Source organism: Apodemus sylvaticus, chromosome X (assembly GCF_947179515.1).
Source record: "Apodemus sylvaticus chromosome X, mApoSyl1.1, whole genome shotgun sequence".
Classification (NCBI taxonomy): domain Eukaryota; kingdom Metazoa; phylum Chordata; class Mammalia; order Rodentia; family Muridae; genus Apodemus; species Apodemus sylvaticus.
In genome coordinates, this window is record NC_067495.1 from 128,788,753 (window position 1) to 128,797,354 (window position 8,602).

Here is an 8,602-nt window from a genome sequence, read left to right on the forward strand (position 1 = left end):
CATCATTAGGAAGCATACTAGGATTGTTCAAAGGAAACAGTAAGTTTCAAGACTTCAGTAAGTCCTGAATTGGGCTAGAACGTTTACAAAGCAGCCTCTCAATCCTATCTACAGTGTCCTTTCACTAAGCCCTGAACACTTTTTGCACACATATGTAATATATAATAATGCAATGTGTTTCACACTGTATATGTTTCCGAGATGGTGTGCCCATTAAGTGTCTATGAACACGGTGTTAATCTGACTTTGCTGGAAGCTTTTAATAAGCTCCAGGTTTTTAAATGGTCCCATTTGCCTTGTACTTTCACAAGAACACTGTACTGAACCTTAATTGTGTATTTCTCAAAAGATTCCTTTTCTTCTGCTTCCTATCCCTTCTGGAAATTGAAGAACAACTTTTCCACTCCAATGACTACTTGAAAGGGGCCAGTAAAAAGAGATGAGGAAAGAGAGAGAGAGAGAGAGAGAGAGAGAGAGAGAGAGAGAGAGAGAGAGAGAGAGAGAGAGAGAGAGAAAATACCTCATTATCAGTAGGCAGAAATGGAAATGTACAGAAAATCAAGCCATGGAATATAGCAAGGAATTTCCACTCGCCTAGAGGAAACGTGGGTGTAGGGTGGGGTCGGCTGGAGTGTGTTTGTGTGTGTACTTGCAGTGGTAGGTGCTCCACAATAAATTAAGGGAGAGAGGGAGGAAATCAGAGCATGAAGAATCCAGAAGCCACTTTGGAACTCTCATCCTAAGAAGGAGCACATGCTGGGTGGTGGAGAGAGGGGCGGGTGGAGGAAGGAAATAAAACAAAAAAGTTGGGGGGAAAGGGAAACGTGCTTGTGTTTTGGATGCTCAGGCAACTGGTGCCCACTCCCTAACTCCCAATCGAGACACCCCCACCTATGAAGAAGAGGGCTGGGCGGAGTTTGGCGCCAAAGACGGCGGCCCCGGAAGCACCCTCCTCCCTAGACCCCCTCGGTCCCACAGTCCCATGCCACTGCCACTCGGGCTTTCTGCTTCGCTGACCTCTAGCTCCCCGGCTACCGAAGCGCTACTCCTTAAACAGCCGCTGAAAATCGGGCCGACTCGGAAGTTCCTGGACCCGGAGTTCCCTCAGGGTGGTGTGTGCCCCACAACTGTCTTCCCAACTGTGCACTTTCTACTAGATGGCCTAGGCCAGGCAATGGGGTCCAATAGCTAGACTCTTAACCTACAGGGTGACTATTGAGGCCTCTCCCATTGGCTACGGTATCAGGGAACCGAGAAGCCAAAGCCTGTTTCCTCATGGGAAATGTAGTTTGAAGTCACTGGAAACTGTTCTTCCTCGGAACTATCCAATATTTGCTTCAGTAGAGACACACAAGGGATGCTAGAGGATTCTGGGAGATGAAGTCAAACTGCTTTCTTCTAGATACCCACAATTCCTCTCACACCAAGCTTCCGAAAACCCAGAGTTGAAATACAGGAGAGTATTATGGGTATTGTAGTTTAGTGTGCAAAGCCCCTCAAGCTTAGGTATAAAGAGCTTGTAGAGGCAGATTAATGTTCTAAATTCTTTTGAATATCAGAAAATATGTATGTTTTGAGAAAGCACTTTTACACTGTATTATAATTTGACATTTTCATTTGAAGTCTGAGTATGGTTGATTTTTTTTTTTTAGGCAGAATTCTGCTATCTAGCCTCAAACTGACATTGAGTTAAGAATCCTACTGCCTAAGCCTCTTCAGATATAAATTAAACACACGTGCTACAAACATATATATTTCTGTTTTGTTAAGATTAAAATTTTAATTAAAAATATGCCTTGTAAAAGTTTGCCCTTTATTGGAGTCATTAGAAAACTAAGTACTTGCTGGGCGGTGGTGGCACACGCCTGTAATCCCAGCACTTGCGAGGTAGAGGCAGGCGGATTTCTGAGTTCGAAGCCAGACTGGTCTACAGAGTGAGTTCGAGGACAGCCAGGGCTACACAGAGAAACCCTGTCTTGAAAAAAACAAATCCAAAAAAACCAAACCAAACCAAACCAAAACAAAACAAAACCTAGGTACTTCTAATTGGGAATTATATTTTCCCTTAGAAATTGTCATGATTAATTATAGAAATGTGATGTGGAGATCCCAAAAGAAATCTATTAAACAAATAGGCAGTGAAGCTGTATTCTTGCAGTGGACATTGATGGCTGTGCCACATACTGATATAATGCCATCATTCATAACAGATGCACAATGCAACTAGAATAGTAAATATCTTATATATCTTTAAGAAAACATCTTTTAAGTAAATATGTGACAAGAGACCAGTAAATAAATGGGTGGATACACAGCAATAGACCCAGCTTCATAAAGACACATTAGATCTAAAAACACATACAAATGTCAAAACATATAAAGTAGGTGACCTTAATAGCCCACTCCCACCAATAGGCAGGTCATCTGAACGAAAACTAAACAGAGAAATTCTAGAGTTTACACAACATGAAAAATCAAATCGATGGAACAGACACCTGCAGAAATTACACCCAGACACTAAAAAGTACATATTCTTCTGATCAGCCCATGGAAATTTCTCCAAAATTAACATATTAGGACACAAATCAAGGCTGAACAAAGAAAAGAAAATTTGAAATCATATCTTGCATTTTACTGAACCACAGTGAAATAATGGTAGATATTAACAGCAATAGAAACTATAAGAAAAACACAAACTTAGAAAAAAAAAACAAACACACTATTGGATGATAATTTGGTCAAAAAAAGTCAAGGAGAAAAACTTTTAATTCTTAGACTTGATAGAAAATGAAAACACAACACATCAAAATAAATAGCACACCATGAAGGCTGGGCTAAGTGGAAGTTTTATCGCACTAAGTGCCTACATTAAAAGCAAAAGAACAGTAGGAGCCAGGCCTGGTGGTGCACAGCTTTCTCGGTACTAAGGAAATAGAGGCAAGGAAGCCTCTAGGAATTCAAGGTTTGACTGGTTTAATGAGTTCCAAGCCCGCCAACAATACATAGTGAGACTGTGTTTCAAAACAAACAAACAAAGAAAGAAAGAAACTTAAGGGATTGTAAATTAATCAAGAGAGAAAAGGGATACAAAGTAATAAAATTAGAGATGAACCTGGAGACATTACAACAGACAACGAGGAAATTCAGAGATTCATGAGAACATTTACAAATTCATGTTCCACTCAAAAGAAAAATCTAAAAGAAGTGGATAAACTTCCAGATGCATATGATTTATCAAACTTAAGCTAAGGTGAAGTAATATAGACACATAGCAACCAATGAGATATAAGCAGGAATAATAAATCTCCCAGCTAAAAAATTCCCAAGACCAGATAGATTCAGCACAGAACACTACCTGTCCATTAAAGAAGATCTAATATCAATAATCTTTCTGTCACTCCATAAAATAGGAAAAGAAAAAGCGTCTCCAAATTATTTTTATAGAAATCAGTATTACCCTCATACTAAAAATGGATAAATAAATCCAGACCACTCTTCCTAATGAACATAGATGAAAGTACTCAATAAAATACATAGATAGCTGTCCATCAAAGTTATACGGGAATACGAATCAAGTATATGTTCAGTGATTTACTGGTTATGTCTCATTGGTCTCTTTAGATTACTTACTTCATCTTAGCTCAAGTATCTAGAAGTTTATCCACTTGTTTTAGATTTTTCCTTTTAGCTGAATGTTAATTTGTAAAATATAAGAGCAGATCAAAAAGTTCATCCACTACCATCCAGCTGGCCTCATCCCAGTGATCCAGAGATGTTTCTACATGTGTAAATCAGTAAATGTAACCCATGACCTCTGTAGACTGAAGGTTTTCACCACAGGTTTTCTCACTAGATACAGAAAATGCTTCTTATAAAATCCAACATCCCTTCATAAGAAAATTCTTGGTGTACCTACCACAGTCAATATCATGTTAAACAGAGAAAAAACTCAAATCATTTCCACAAAAAATATGTAACAGACAAGGATTTCCACTTCTCCCTCCATATTCATATAGTGCTTGAAATCTTAGCTTAAGCAGTAAGACAAGAGAGAGGGAAAAAAGGGATACAAACAAAACAATATATTAATTAGTGGTTTGTAAATGAACAAGACCAGTGGGTATATGTGTGTATATGTGTATGTATGTATACGTGTGTGTGTGTGTGTGTTTGTGTGTGTAGTATGTGTATACATATACATTCATATTTTTATGTGTATATGTGTATTATGGATATATGTATATGCAACTTGTCCTGAGTATGTGTATAAATTTCCTTCATGGCTTATTAAAATGTGTGGGTATACATATGTAGAAAGCCTATACACTTTGATTCATTGTTAGTATACTTTTTGACACACTGCCATACAGTTAGTTAGGCAAATTTATAAAGTGGTTGCCCTTTTCTGAAATATTGGTAAATAATGCTGGTAAATAATGTTGGATGGATTCAAAGAGCAGTTAATAGGAAAACTTTCAAACTCTCTACAGAACCAGTATAGACCTCAACAAGGCACAGTTAGATCCAGGTTTATAATATGAATGTTTGATTTAACTCTTGTCTCAGGAGAAGTTGTTGGGGGTCTGTAGCTATATTTACAGGCCATTGTGGACTCATGGTAGTGGGCCATCAAATAAATATTACTATTGAACCTGATACCAACATTATGCTCCAAAGTTATAGTTTTAGCCAATGGACCAAGATGATGCTTTGATCAGTGTAAAAATCCATACTGAGGTGGAGAGTAATCCAAGATGGTCTGAATTATACCTCATTGTTGTCACCAGGGCTCAGTCTGTAGATCAGCTTTGTACAGGCCACATCAAATATGAGCACCCAAGGTTCACTTTAGCTTTTAGACAATATTGTAATCACTTTTCTTTCTAGAATTGAGACTTAATAAAAGCCAGAGTTATCTCTTGTTTTGGAGTTCATATTCATAGTGGTTTTGCTGCCTATAGAAAAGTTATGCAGGGATATGAATACAGTGCATGCTCAGTGATTCATTCATAGTTAAGTTTCAATCAATGTCTATGATAAGAGATTATGCTTAGTCAAATAATTAGATCTCAGTCTATAGTCAATGACCAGGCTCATCCAGTGTCTCATATCCAGTTTGGTGTCATGTTAGGATGTGATCTGTGCTGTACCTGTATTAGTAGCTTTGTGTCATTACAATAAAATATGTAAGACAACATAGTCATGGTTTATTTAGTTCATAGTTTTGGGACCTTAATTCTAAACTCAAACAGTACTGTTGATTAACTCTTTCTGGCAAATACACTGCATACAAATGGTTGGAACTCTTAATGAAATGGGAATTTACATTCCAAACCAGGAAACACAGAAGAGATGAACCCTCGTAATGCCTCAACTCCCTACACTGTCACTTTGGGGAAATCACACCTTTACATGATAGATGGAAAATTACACCAAAGCCAAAGGAATGCACTGGATTTTTAAAACCACATCTAACATTTTATCTATGGACAATATGTATTTGTCGCCAGGATTTCAACTGTGACTATGAATAGGATTGGGGGTGAATATTTGGCTGGGTTCAATTTGTGATTTCTGAATTTAGTCAGTGTTAAGATTTTACCTCCATTAGGAATCGTCTTCCAGTGGCTAGTATTGGTTTTCATTCAGTGGACAAAGCATGACTCTGTAACTATGATATGTGATATTATCAATTTTGTCTCTTAAGTTGGTTTCTTTTTCTGTTGCTATGATGAAATATTCTGACAAAAGCAACTCAAAGGAGAAAAGATTTGTTTTGGCTCACCATTCAAGGTATAGTCCATTATGACAGGTAAAATCATCACAGCTCAAAGAAACTGGTCATATATTAACAACAAGAAGCAGAGATAAGTGTATGCTGCTCAGTTCTCAGTGGAGAACCCTTACATAAACCGCAAAATCCTAGCCAGGGAATAGCGCCACCCATGGTGAACAGGTCTTCCCACTTCAACTAACATAATCAAGATAATTCCTCAAAGCATGCCTAGAAATCCATTCTGTCATGTTGTCAGTTCTTACCATCACAGTCCTGTAGAATTGAATATGAAGGTAGAGGTTCAACTTTGACCTTTTCTTGAGTTTCTGTATACTGAGTGCAAGAGGTTGTGCTATCTGTTTAAACTTTCACTAAAATTTAGGTGTTAGCAATAATTAGGGTAAAGTTTGCTATGAAGAAGGTTTTAAGAGCTAAAGGAGTCAGAACATTTTTTAAGAACATGTCTGTCTATGGATAAGGCTGGAATAAGAATTTAAACCCACAGGATCCAGCTTGAATTCAAGTTTAGAAGCTTCACTATCAGCAGGCTTTGGGGATTAGCCTACTGACTTGATTAGAACTCAGAATGTTAGAAACTTAGACTCTCGTGAGTGTAGCAGGAATGTGGATATCAGTACTACACTTCAGTCTGTGCTGATGGCTGTCTAGAATGTTTCTATCCCTAATTTAGGGATAAGTTTGTACCCAGATGGATTGTTCAATCTTTAGCTAGTGCCTGAACTAAGCCTGTGGTCTTATATAAGGTGAACTTTATTTATTGACTTAAAACTATATAATGAATATCAGTAGTCAGTCTTGACCACTTTAATACTGTGAAGCAGGTTTGATTTAGCCGAGTAGTGTTGGGAATAATTCTCTAACCAATGATTGGAGGTTGGGTTTTAGGTCTCTAACAGAGGCTGTGGTTAAAAGGCTTCATCTCAGGTCAGTGCTCTGGATGTGGCCAGTGATAGCATTTGGGTCTTCACTGTGTTGAATTTAGTCTGTGCTTGGATATAGATTTTAATCTGTTGGTAGATTTCAGGCTAAGAATATGAGATGTGTTTATTCTATCTTTCTCAGATTTGTCCTTAATTTTCATTTAAAGTTTTGGTTCAACCCCATCCTAGTTTTGGCAAGCAGTTTAGATTCAGCTACAAGGAATTTTTCCTATGTCTAGAGTCAAGTTGGAATCTGTTGTTTGTTGGAGTTCAGATTCATTCTGGAACTACAATTTAACCAGAAATATGGTTCACTCTATCTTAAAGATATAAGATTGTGCATTAGATATTTGGCTGAGTGAGCATGTCCAAAAGAGGGGGGTAGATTTACTTTCAGTTTCAAAAATTAGGTTGGGTATTAAGCTTATACACTCAGTCTATGATAAGAATTATAGATTCATTCTGTGGTTAAAATTTGAGATCTAATCTAAGACCAGTTTGAGGCTTTAATGTTTAGGAATTTTGGTGGGTAGTGAAAGGCCTCAGTCTATCCTAGGTAGATTATTCCATGGTCAGATTTATTAGCCCATTCATAGCTAAATTTTAATGTAGTCTTTAAATAAAGTTAACTCTCAATCTGTGGCCATATTCAAGCTTCTGTCTATCAGTTTAAGGCATCTGTAGTCAGATTAAACCTCAGGTTTTATAGAAGAACAGGTTGCACCTCTTGGCCATAATCACAGCAGTCTTAGGCCAAGTTTGGAGTTAGGTTTCTGTACATGTTTGCATCTCTGTATGAGTCCAAGTTTAGTAGTCATTCTCTTGCCAGTGGTGGAGTTATGTTCTGGTTAGTGCTAAGTCTGTCGAAATTGTAGCTGGTTTAGTTTTCAAGATCAGATCTCAGGTTGTAACTGAGTTAGAAAGCCAGTCTGTGCTGAGGGTTATAGCTCACAGTATCATGCTGAGCCCTCATTTTGTGTGTGTGTGTGTGTGTGTGTGTGTGTGTGCGTGCATACTTGTATTGTGTACGTGCTTTTGCATGAGTGTGTGTGCTTGTGCATGAGTGTGTGTGCTTGTATGATTAAGGATTAAGAATTTGGAGTGTGAATAGAAAGAGATCAGTTTATGGCTAGAGTCAAGGTCTCTATCTTTGGCCAGGTCAAGATATTTCCAGGTCAAGAGATTGGTCCAAAATTAAGTTAAATCTCCAAATCCAGAGTTAGAAGTCTACATACAAAATGCAGACCAGTTGTGGCACCACCCACGATGAATGGACCCCCCCCCTCCTATTAATCACTAATTAAGACAATGCCTTACAGGTTTGTCTGCAGCCTGATCTTCTGAAGGCAGTTTTCTCAAATTGAGGTTCTGGCCTTTGGTTGGCTTTTGCTTGTATCACGTTGACATAGAATATCCACTACAGCATGCATGCTTATTTTCTTTCTCGTTTGATTGTTCTTTTGTGAGATGAGATTTCATGAATCAACCAGACTAGCCTTGAAGTCTTAATCCTCTTGTGTTGACTCCCAAGTGCCATGGTTACATGTGCATAACCCAGTCTCCTGGCTCATCTTTTCACTCTTATTCTCCCACTGTGGCTTCTTGACATTTATGTGAGTGGTATTATCTCCACTGTACAAATAAGAAAACCCACTAATCTGGTTAAGAAGCTTAAAGGGGTTGATATAGAACCAGATTGAAAATCCAGTGTTATTCAGACTCCACGGCTTTGTATGACATTATTTCATCTGTATTATATATGTGAGATTTACATCTTACTTTGACTTTATTGTGTCTTATTTTATTTTCACAACTCTGAAAACATAGTCTGTATTATTATTATCTCCTTTATCCACCTGGGGAAACATGTTTAGAGAAGAAGTAT

At 37.9% G+C, this 8,602-nt stretch overlaps 1 protein-coding gene across 2 annotated transcripts in view; it reads right to left on the reverse strand.

Annotated features, from left to right (window-relative positions):
- The window catches only part of Enox2 (ecto-NOX disulfide-thiol exchanger 2), a 320,995-nt gene extending 319,838 nt beyond the window's left edge, over nt 1-1,157 (reverse strand). For both annotated transcript variants that reach the window (XM_052171208.1, XM_052171207.1), the window contains exon 1: nt 1,018-1,157. The gene's annotated coding sequence lies outside the window, so the exon portion shown is untranslated. The remainder of the gene's footprint in view (nt 1-1,017) is intronic.
- Between the last annotated feature and the right edge of the window lie 7,445 nt (nt 1,158-8,602).